The sequence below is a fragment of the Symphodus melops genome (genome assembly GCF_947650265.1).
Source record: "Symphodus melops genome assembly, chromosome: 17".
Classification (NCBI taxonomy): Eukaryota; Metazoa; Chordata; class Actinopteri; order Labriformes; family Labridae; genus Symphodus; species Symphodus melops.
This window is the reverse complement of record NC_136707.1, coordinates 2,533,995-2,546,385: the sequence shown is the minus strand read 5'-3', so window position 1 is coordinate 2,546,385 and position 12,391 is coordinate 2,533,995.

Here is a 12,391-nt window from a genome sequence, read left to right as displayed (position 1 = left end):
CGTTAGCACATCTGAAGAGTGATACCACATGGACTGCCTCTTTATACAGACTGACTCCTCTTCAACCTTCACTTACAGACAGAGTCTACATGGTGTTCCTCAAACTGGCTCTGTCTTTGGTAGATGTGCTCATAAAGTTTTTATGTCCTCGTCTTGGTCTACCTTGTTAGCAAAGACGCTAATTAAACCAGGATTATGAGTTTTTGGAACAGTGAATGCACATGTCTTGACGATGAAAGCTGCTAATTAAGAGTTGGAGGCTGTTGTCAGTGGACAGGTCTCTCTTGTCGAAAACGCTTCTGCAACAGTGATTTTCTTCGGGAAAAATAAAGGCAACACATAAATCTATAAACAACAATAAACACTGATGGAAAGATTTCAAAAGTCCTTCCGAACAAGCCTAACACTTTCTCTAAAGAGAGCACACTAAGTGAACTGTGATCCCGAAGGTGTTCGTTTCTGTGTGTTTAGTGATAAATGTCACTGTCACATTATTCTCGCCCTTTTAATGCAGCTCTTAAAACAAAGAACTTGACTGTGAGCAGAGGACCTGACCTCCATTCAGGAGGACATCATGTAAGCCCTGGCACTAGAACAGGATGTAAAAATAGCAACATCCTGGTTTAGGAGGATTTTTTTTTTTTTTTTTACTCATCTTACATTTCTCTGAGATTTCTGCCCTTAAACGTCAAGTCATTGAATGATAGGAAGAAAGAAGAAAAACCTTGATAACAGAAGTGTTTCTCTGAGTTATTTAATGTTGATAACGACAACGTAGTCATCTTTCATTGACAGATATGAATAGACGACCAGGATTTAAGAGAGGAGGTCAGTACTCCTACACAAGCTACGCTTCTTATCACCAATACTACGCAGGGAATTATCAGCGTCTATTTTACATGTTGATACACTTTTCATCGCACAGCGAAAGAGAGAGAGAGAGAGAGAGGGAGAGAGACTCGCGATGAAGGAGTCACAGTTGGGATTCGAACCCTGGGCCGCTCTAACTGTACATCGGTCATGCAAACTAACCACTATGGCTACTGTAATGCCCAGTCAGTGACAGGTTTCGGCAGCTCTTTCCTTTCATATACCACAAGTCTCCTCCTGCTGATGGAAACTTTAAGGAACATTTTCTCTTACACCTTTGAGCCTCTAAGTCTCCAGCCAGCTGCATTCGTTTGTTTACTTGTTCATTAAGAACCCCAGAGGCTCCTTATCTTGTTATACCTACATTTTCTTTTCCCCCCTATCAACACAAAACAACCACAACACATGAATCAAAACAGGGCCCGAAAGAGTTCAGAAAATACCAAAGCGAGCAGATTTAAAGAGAAACCTGAGCCAGAAGAAGAGCACAAGTTAATTGGGGAAATAAGGGGGGCGAAGGGGAACTCTTCCCACACACCTTCAGCTCCACTTTAAAGACCTTCTGGACCTGACCTCCACATTAATGCTGATCCTAAAGATTGCTTAAACACCTTTGCAGGGATGCGGTCACGCTTTCAATTTGGCCATTAACACAGAGAGTGCAAAAGAGCGTGTCTTAATGACAATCAGGGCCAACAGAGTTATAGATTATACAAATTTATAACCAGGGCGTCTGCGTCACTTCGCTGATCTTTATTCTCCGAGTTAATGAGGGCGACACAAAGTCACTTAAAGCCAGACCTCCAACTCGCAGAGTCATGGCTGAAGGGAATAAATCAGCTTTGCATGCATACATTATTCAATTTGAAGTTTAGTTTTTGCATTTTTATGTTTCTCTGCTGTTTGAGAAAATACTGGAAATCTGGACTTCCAGCATGTTGGGAGTAAGTAACCTCTTTTCTAGATTTAAGTGCTGCTAAACTGTCCACAAAAAGATCATTAACCCATCCTCAACTGGAGAGGGTTCCGACCTTAATAGTTGAATGCCTTTTATGTCATGTTTTCTATCCTACATGCCTGTACAAAGTTATTTGGGCTCAGTCTTTTCCCGGGGGAGTTCTGTCCCAATCTCCCTGACCTCCGACTGTTGTTGGTTTCAGGTTTTTCTTTTTTTTTTTTTTTCAGCTTTCAGGGATAAATGAAGACACTAAATAATGGTTATTTCCAGGAACCCCCTGCTGTGTTTTCCCTTTGCCCTTTCCCAGAGAGCCTTTAGGACGTTTCAAAGACTCTTTATGTTTTGTTGTTATTCCCCAGTTTCTCTCTGTATCTCCTGAGGGTCGTTCTGAGGTGGCAGAGGTACGGGCGATACTTCCGCTTCACATTAAAGACAGCCATACGTTCCTTTGCCTCCCACAGCCCCTTTATGGAGGATTAATGATTTATTGCTCTGGCTTCTTGCTCCTTCTCATCTCACTTGGAGGGAGTTGCAGTTTAACAAGCGCTCTCTCTCTTTTACTCCCTCGGCCTGCAGATAGGCCTCTCACTCCGAGAAATGTGCCACGGTGCCACTATGTGCAGCACAGCTGTGACCCAGTTCAGAGACTTTTTTGTCACCAGAGCAGCTTCAGCAGGGAACACAAACCAAGGAGGACAAAAAACCTGAAACCTGACAGCACAACTCCCACTCAACTGCTCTGAAACCTCGGTCCTGTTCGTCTAGTTTGTGATCATGGATAAACATGCGGATGCTCCCATTGGGAAGATGGAATCATATAACCACTTGATGACGAAGGAATTCAGCGTTCCATAAGTCACTCAATGATTTGAAGACAGTTTTTTCCTACAGAGACACAAAGCCCAGAGCCAGTTGACTTTTCAGAACACATTTCGAGACCTACATAATAATAATTTGCCATTTATCGCCCAAGCTCGCCATAAGGAAAAGCAGCTGAGTCAACACAGAAGAGTTGAAGTGAGCGGCTGATGGTCTATCATGGCACATATTTTGGTTAGTTTTCACTGAGATTGCCCAAATCGATTATTTTAACATGATTCCAATGTTTCTTTAAATTAGTCATGTTATACCATTATTGATTACTCTTTCCTTTGGGAAATAAAAGTGACATTCATCTTGGTATTTTTTAAACCAATTCCAGAATTTAAAAATATTGTATTGTCTAAATTACCAATTGGTACAAATTCTTTTTAAAATTGCCCCATTTCTTTGTTTCAGACGGCAGCCACAATGCTTAATGGCGACTATTAGTGCTTCAATTAAACCCCTGTAGCACGCCCACTTTCACAAATTTTATATGGGATATCTATTTGACACAACTCATTTGAATTTGTTAATATAGAGACATTTTCTGATCACAATCAGATGAATTAAAAGACAAGCTTTGAACAGATTTAAAGCGTTGTGTTGCGCTTTTGCATGTGCCACCAGACTCCTAACTAGCTCACTTATATTTACATATTATTTAGTTTTTACTTTTTAGTATATGGGAGAAACTTTTTGGAGAGCACACAGATTTTTTATTTTTTTTTGCAGCCTTGGAATTAAAGCCGCAATAACCTTCAGGTCGTTCTGGGTGATTATGGGTGCTGTGGTGCTGCACCAACATCGCAGCTATAATCCCAGAGAAGAGCATCCTCTGGGGTATTTTTGCTAGAGGCAATAACAAACTCATCATCTGTACAGTTTGACTTTACACCACTTATTTGCCTCTTAGGTGCTTATAGAGGCAGAGTGTGTTTGAGAAATGGTAAATATCTTACCACCAAAGGTGCCATTTTTATAGTGTCATCTCTGCAGAGTATCTTCCAATTTGCATGACTCTGAGATCGCTCGCCTTGCTCTGAAACTTAAATTACATGTTATAAAGAAAGGAAAAATCAGTTCCGCCCAACCTTATTCTGCCCATTTATGACCTTACCAATCACGGATTAAATGACAGTAGACAATGACCATCTCAATGATTTATCATCACAAGATCAAAATCAATTTATCTCAAGAGAAGAGCCAAGTATTCCCAGAGTGGGAGGTCATTGTTACTTTCTCAGTTCACAAAAGGAAGGTTTTTTTCTTTCACTAATTTATGGTCTGCAGTGTAAAGAGTCAGAAATATCCGTGAGAGGGCTTTTTATTAACAGATTTTATTCACAGCTCTATTCATCCTGCACAGTAATCTTCAATCTTTCATGAGTGTAACATCATAGATTCAGGAAGAAACAAGAGCAAAAAGACAGGTTATATCAGGACTCCATTTTAACCAAGTGATCCAAAGCTGTGGTCTCCAGTGGGGCTGTGACTGTCATCATTCAATAAGAGATGTACGCTGTTTAACACAAGAAAGTTAGAGGTGTGAAGAGGACAATTACTTTTTCTTGTTTCAGATTCATCTTTGCAACTTTACCTCGAAGCTTAAAATGATGCAAGTTTGGTTTGGTTCTGTTTTCATGTATAAAACTGTTTTTTTTTTTTTCTACTAATGAAAGAGGATCTGAAAGTATAAATTCTTCTTGAAAGGTAACTAAAATATACATGCATCTTTCTTAACATCACCTCCCTTAATTTCATTGAAATTGATCCGAAGTTATTGTGGTGCATTTACAGAGGAAGTCAGATGAAGGAATATCTTTGGTGCCACCAGATTGAACTTTCTGTATTCATTTAATGACATAAAACTAGACGAAATTAAAACCTCCCAGTTTTGGAGTTGGAGTTCTGACTTATTTAATTAATTGGCAACACCATTTGGCAGGCAGCACTTAGTTATACGTGTATATCCTGGATATTCTGGTTTTGAAGATCTTTGGAACATTGCTAAACGGATGCATTTTCGATTACGTTTAGCAAAATACCAAATAACTTAAGATAAATATAATAGTTGCATTGAATAAATTATCAAGATAAGTCAGGCGTGCGATACAGAGGTGATCATTGACTTTTGTTTCTTGCTCTCCTTGGTGGAAGTTTGTTTGCCAAAAATCACACATTTACTATCCACCAAATCAGCGTTAACGCCAAAAAAACAAACCGCACCCTGCTTCAATTGGAAGAAGTTTCTGACCTTCTTGTTGGGCAATTTCTTGCCAATTTTAGAACAGCCGTAGAACCAACTTAAATGAACAGGTTTGGTGTGAGATTCATGCGATGGGGACTCCGTAACATCAACATCGCTTATAAGTAGGAAACTGTGAAATAATTACCCAAACTCTTGATTGTCCTGTTTTATTTAGATTCCACAGAACTTGTCCGTGGTTAAACTTTGACATCACAGCTGTCAACTAAACAGGCGACTCAACCAAAATCATAGCTGTGCTCTCCACTAAGTGGTCAATAGAGCTTCACAACACACGCCTGTGTTCTTTTGGCCTGCTGATATTCCATCAGGACTAAACCAAGCTGGTCAAACACAGAATAGAAAAAAACCCCTCCCTCTATTGATAGACCTGTTTATGTGACTGTCACATGCAGCCAGCACACTGGGAGCGATGCCGTCAGCGCGGGATGTCCTGGTTAGGATTCTTGTTCAATCACTGCTCCCGGCTGCTGCTCGTGTTTCCTGTGGCATTTTGATTGAATGTTTTCTATTCACACGCAGAACTCCCCTTAATGGCCCTTTTTCATGTGACAGTGATCTATATGCAGGTAATTACAACTGGCTATGATGGATAGTGCTGTCAGATCTACCTCGACTATCCTGAGATTAAACATGTTTCAGAAATCTCAAATGTCAAAAACTATTACAAGGTCACAGGAAGAGCTCGTTCTCTGGTTCCTACGATTTGAATATTTTTCAAATACCATGACTGTAGGTCTTACTATGAAAATCTGAATTTCTTTTAATCAGACTTAGAAGTGATACAGTACATTTATGACATACCATAGTATACACATTCGGCTTGTTAATTGCCTATTTCATTCTAAATATTACATTGTATTACCTCAAGTACTTAAGTCTCAAATACATTTTCTCATACTGACCAAGTCTTGTTGTGACCAAAACATAACCAACTTGCAATTGTTTGTAATTGTAGTCAGGTGTCTAAGGCTCTTAAACAGAACCGAGCTGTAAAAATCCAAACAAATCCATTCAGTACCTGAACATCTCCAGGCTAACCCCTTCCCTACAGCTTGGTGCTTGGTCTGCTCTCTGAGTCTGCCTTCTCACCATAAACAATAGGACATGGAGCGAGAAAGCCCAAGCCATATTCTCTTCAAGGAGAGGGGGCGTGGTCAGACGCAGCTCATTTACATATTTAAAGCTACAGACACAGAAACAGCCTGTTCTGAGCAGGGCTGAAAAAGAGGGGTTTATAGACATGATCAAACACCAGATCAGAGCAGATTAAGAACAACACACTTCACACACATTTTAGGGAGCTGTTAGACTTATTTCAGATTGTTGAGAAGCTGTATAATATGTGACCTTTAATGTGACCCCCCTGATTTTGTGCGTTAACATAATGTAAAGTCCTTTTTCGTGACTAATCATAACCCAGTCCTTTTTTTTTTGGATACAATTTCCAATACAATTTGGTGGTTAAGCCATACCATACTGATTTGGTGGCTTTTGCCATTTAAACATTACATAGAACAATTTTACCTTGACTAAGTCAGAAAGACGTCTAAACAAAGTTGTTTTGAGTAGATTCATGTCGCAAATTGATTTGGTAAGGTTTAGAAAGCACAATGCCAGTTATGGGCCTGAACACAAGCAGACTGTGAATGCTTTGCATCAGTCACGTGTGAGTTCATGTTGGATGCCCAAAACTCATAAAAATGTAACTGGATGACACTCATACTTCATCACCGACTTCTTACTGCTTATTTTAAGAATCCTACCACGTGTGGTGGCTTAAATTTAGTTTTACTCACCTGCCCACCAAGACCTGCAAGTGTAAAACTGTCACCAAAGGATATAGATCATCCTATTTTGAGGACCAGGTCCCATGACCACACCGCCATATTTGACAGGCGGAGTGTGAGAAGGTGTTGTTTGCAGCTAATAAACCAGGTGTGCCTTGTTTGTGATGATTAATCCTCTTAGCATGGCTGTCACAGTGCGGGGAGTGAAAGCACACACGTCGGATGTTTAGTCAATCAGGTTTCGAAGGCTTATCGGACTGACTGAGGCCTGCCAGCACCGTGATGGATGTTTTATAGATGTGACGACAGAGCCAGTGACGTGGAGGCTTCTGTTTGTGTGCGACTGAAAACCAAATGGAGGAGATTTAAAAAAAAAAAATACACTTCATGATGAGATTTACTGTCTGTTATTAAATTGTGTTTTTGGAATTCTTTTTAGACTCATTTGTCTCATCTGTCATGGAGAGTAAAAGTTGTTCTTTATTGACCTCTATTGTTCGAAAAACGGTGATGTAGAAATTTAAATGATAGCAAAGCTCAAGGTTGTCCTCTGAAAGCTGCTCTGGGCCTCTGCCAGGCAGTCAGGAGGAGGCTACAGAGTCTCCTGAACTAAGAGGACAGCCGCCTAAAAGACAAGTTTTAAAGTCTAATTGGCCTGATTAGAGGGAGTCCTAAGCCAGCACTTCTGATTAAGTGGAGTGATGGAGGCGATAAAGGCCCACTGGCAGGGGGGCTGTGGAGCGTTAAGTGGGTAAAATGAAGCAAAGTTGATCCTTCTGGCTGGATCAGGAAGCTGTCTTCAGTTTCCTGTGAGCACTGAGATGTAACTGTACCGTTCGTCAACTTGAGCCAGCGACGGCTCATCGCGTCGTCCTGCTGCTGCCGATCACCGACTCACACATGCTCAAGAGTGTGAACAAAAGAGACGGCGATGAGGCAGGAACATTTCAGGAGCTTTACATTTTACTCCTCGGCTGACATTTAATCATCTCATTCTTTTTCATTCTGTTGTTTTCATGCTGCCGGACCCAAAGATTTTCTTTTTTTTTATTTATTCCCTCCACACCTTCTGCAATATGCACGATTCAATATTAGGCCCTTACAGTGCGTAAAATAAGATGATTTGATTTCCTTTGCCTTTTGGAGACACACAAACATTTAAAATTCAGTTTAAAAACAATAACTTGGAGAGAAGAAAGACAAAGACATCCGTGCAGCTCTGCAGGGCGTTTGCTTTAACTCAGTTTTAAAAAAAACGACAGAGAAGAAGCTCCTCTTTTCTTCCAATTCTGGTGACGTGTGGCTCGTTCTCTGTTCTTTCGCTTTGACAGATTTGCCCCGGCGAATTTAAAGTTCACTCTGACATCTCGAATAAACACACTTTAAAAGTCTTAACGCTCTGCAGAATGCATACATGGGTAGATATATATAAAACACGTTCTATAAATAAAAGCAGACGTGTTCGTTCTTAAACACAAGGGGCATGTTTTTGCCAAAGGCTCACGTCTGAACACTGTCAGTCTTGCAGGGTAATTTTGGGACACGAGGCGTGATAAGGAATTAGCTCATTAATGCCGGGTAAGCAGGAGGCAAGGCTCGCCGGGAAAAAAGAGAATATTATAACAGCAGAGAGAACTTAATGCTAATCCTCGCACCTTACAAAATGTAAATGGGTTTATAAGCACGGACAGGAAGATGAGAAGTGTTACTCTGCAGGGAACATCGCTTTAAGAGACAGGAGTGACCACGAAGACCGAGTTCTTCTGTCAGAGCGTAGAGCTCATGTGTGGAGCTTTTCTTTTCAAACATAAGATTAAGATGATGCGGCGCTGATCTTGTCACTGAGAGTCTGTCCCAGACTGTATAAAAGAAATGAACGCAGAAACGATGATGTCACCCATTGGTCTGTATACAGGGGCACTGGAAGTCAGAGAAAGCGCCGAGTCATTCTGTATGTTGACGTCACATATGTTGTTTTCTTGATAGCTATCAACACTTAGGAAAGGGCTATTCTGAGCCAGATTTACACATTATAGACATTTTAGAGCAGCATAGAGCAGCAAACGCACCAAAAGACAGCGTGGGTGATGAAGGGAGTCGTGACCAGATCAAGTTTTTTTTTCTTTTTATTATTCTGTTTTTGTGACTTTATTAGACTGGACAGCTAAACAGCGAACAAAATGTTGTTAGCAGAGAGTGGGAGACCACATGAAGTCGGATTCAAACCCAAGACCACTGTGAACAAGAGCACAGCCTTTGAACATGGGTGCGAACGACACAACCGCAAGGCCATCGGTGCGCTTCAAATCAGGTTTTAGTCCTCAACTTGTGTGCTCAATGGCCCAATCCTTTACTTTCGCTCGTCCATGTGACCTCTCTCTCTCTCTCTCTCTCTCTCTGTGTGTTGAACCCTGCTGTGTGCACCATTACGTATCTGCATGATATCACAAAAACAAAGTTACACATCTTTTTTATTTTTCCAGCCCGAGAGTGAATCCAATATCTGTGAGTGAAGGCAAAGACCTGCGATCTTATTTAGCCTCATTTCTTTCTTTTCCTTTCTCTGTCCACTTTCCATTGAGGAGGGGAGGAAGACGGCTTAAGAGATTCCTCCTCTCATAATACGCGTCAAGTCCTTATTGCCTCCAGGTTATTAAAAGTAAATGTTATATTGACATTGACTTTTCAATCACTCAGACTTATTGCTTTCTGTAAGAACCTGACAGTGACCGCTCAGATCTGAGGAAACATCCCTCCTCTTCTTCATCTTCGACTACATGCGACGCTCATGTAGCCAGTGAAAAGGTTATCTAGACGCTCATGTAGCTGCGCTTCTCATGGTTACTTATAGGACTCAGGCTGTAGTCTGTGGGGAGACAGACTACTCTAAAGCAACAGGCTTTAAAGTGAACAGCACAGTGTGGGGAGGAGTCGGTTTTCCATTTGCTGTTTTCTGCGCTAAGATGCATCAGCAAGTGAAAAATGACCCTTTAATTGGAAACATGTCTCTTTCTTTAAGATTGTTTGTGTTTATGAAACCCTCAGCTTTTATCCCATCCTTAATAAACCAGCCTTTTCCTCTCAGCTTCTGCCCACTGACAGTTTCCAGAGCTGTGACATTTATATCCAAATGGTAATTGATTCAGAGGAAGCTGTTAGTATGCAGCTACAATTTAACAACACTCCTCTTGGGAGAGGAGGGGAGAGAAGAGGAGAGGAAGGGAGGGGAGGAGGGGAAAGGAGAGGAGAAGGAGAATGGGGAGGAGGAAGGATCAAGCCCTGGAAAGGAGAGACTAGACTTTTTCGGTTGTTGTTTTTCTGTGTTTTAAGCAGCCGCTCTCCCCTGGAGATGGAAGAAAAGATTGGAAAAGTGGCTTGTTTTTCCGCATTTTCACACAGAATCGCACACACACACACACACACACACACACACACAGAGAGACATGCGCACACACGCAGCTTGTGCTGAGGCTGTTATTGATTGGATGCCACCAGCAGAATGGACCTTGTCACAGGCAGTCCTCTCCTCTCCGGCTATGTTTACTGGTGCGTCTTACCTGCGAAGTCTCCGCACAAACACAACTCACGGACAACAACAACAACAACTACAAAAGCAGCAACACGAGGGAGCACCACGCCGCAGTAATCCTCCTCCAGATACTGTCAGGCCCGCTGAACACAAATAATGGCTTCACATCCATGAGCTGAAGGACTCGCAAAAATCGCCACAGTTGTCAGTCGTGATAACACCTCTGGCCAAGGACCGCAACAATTCTTTACACTTCAAGTCCCTCTGCAGGGTCTTTTGGCATTTTTATCTTTTGACAAGTATTTTGAAGAAGAGGCTTCATTTATTTACTGTATATCTGAAGTTCAGAAATTAAGCTGTTACTTAAAATTTAATATGATGAATGATGACAGTACAAATGAAAGTCAGATGTCAAAAATAAAAAAATTTTATCATCATATTTTTGCCAACATATTGGTAAATTACATGTGTGTGCAATTTAGACAGTCTGCAGGAGTTGCTTGCAATTTTTGGAAAACAAAAAAACCCCCAAAATAAGTAGTTTAGCTGCAGAGTCTTTACCATCTTAACTAAACAGGAAAAATGCACTTCAGTTTCCAGCCCTTGATCCAGCCCCTCCCTGAGTGACGCACAAGTGACCCAGTGACTCTCTGAGGCCTCTCTCTCCTCTGGCATCTTTCATCACACTCCACTCTCTCTAAGAGTCGTGCAAACCAGCACGTTAAGGAAGACAGTCGTGACAGCTCATACGTGACGGCTCTCTCTCTGCTACAGTTAAACCTTTTCTTTTTTTTGGTATTATTGTTGGGCTTTAATATAGAGCAGAGATAAATCAGTTTGCTTTAGTGTCGCTCTTAAAGACTGGAGTGTTCACTCTTAAAGCTGCACCGACTCTGACGGCCAGATGTCTTCTCATAAATACATGTTTGTTCATTACAAAACAGCCGTGATGGTGTGATGCAGTGAAGTCACACACACACACACACACACACACACACACGCAGGCTGCTTCTCTGGTCTCTGTTTTGATATTTACTTTGCAATCCGCGATCTCCTCGGAGAAAATGTCTGCAGTTTTTTTTTACTCCTGCTCTGTGGTTCAGCAAAGTCTTAAAAAAAAAAACACAACACATTGAACCAAACAGAGACGCTGAAAGTTTTAATTTCCCTCGACCCCTCTTTGGATTTTTAAGGAATTCATTTAGTATTCTATAAAGTGTGACTAATCCAGTCACTTAGGTGCAAATTAGAAGTTTAAAATCTGCTTCTATGCATCACAGAGCAATGAGGCGTGTCCAATAGATTCAGATATACAGGAAAACATCAGGTAGCAGGTCTCTCTGGCTGCTCAGATTGTATGAGGTGGGATAAAAAAAAAACAAACAAACAGAGATCAGCTTTTTAACATTTTTGTTTCTGCTGCTTGTAGAGGAGACGGGCACGGGCAGAATTGTTATAATCTGTATCTGTTCACTCAGAAATGGGCGTGGTTTATGCAGGAAGTGTGTTTCTTTAGAAGCTTTCTGACATCCGTCAATCCATCCATTCATTGATCCAACATCCATCCATTGTACAATCTATCCGTCCATCCATCTACCCACTCACTCACTCACCCATCTCCTTCCACAGGTTGGGTTGTTGTTGTTCGGTGTGTTCTGGGTTCTACACTGAGGTCTTGGATTTACCTTGGACACCTTCAAAAGCAAGAAGGCAAATAATATCAGATGTTACTTTACTAGCAGCTGCATCAAGTCGTCAACACCAAGAAAACTTTCACTTCACTTTTCTCAAATTGACATATTCCCAGCAGGGTGCAAGGTGCACTCTCCATGAAAACAGTGCAACAAAGATTTTTTTACAATTTGCATAATATTCGGTAAATAATTCATCAGATCATCAGGAGGTCTCTCACATGGGAATGAAAGTTTTGGTGACAGGTGGGTTTGCAGAGTAGAGCAGTCAGAGAGCACTGAGACCCTGTCATCACTTTAAATCTCATCTATTAGCTGAAAGGTGTTGCCGTCCTCCAGAGAGTATTTGCTATTAAGTAACAGGTGACATATTGCGAGTAAAATTGTCGGTCCAAATCTTTTCTCTAACTGCTGAATAAAAAG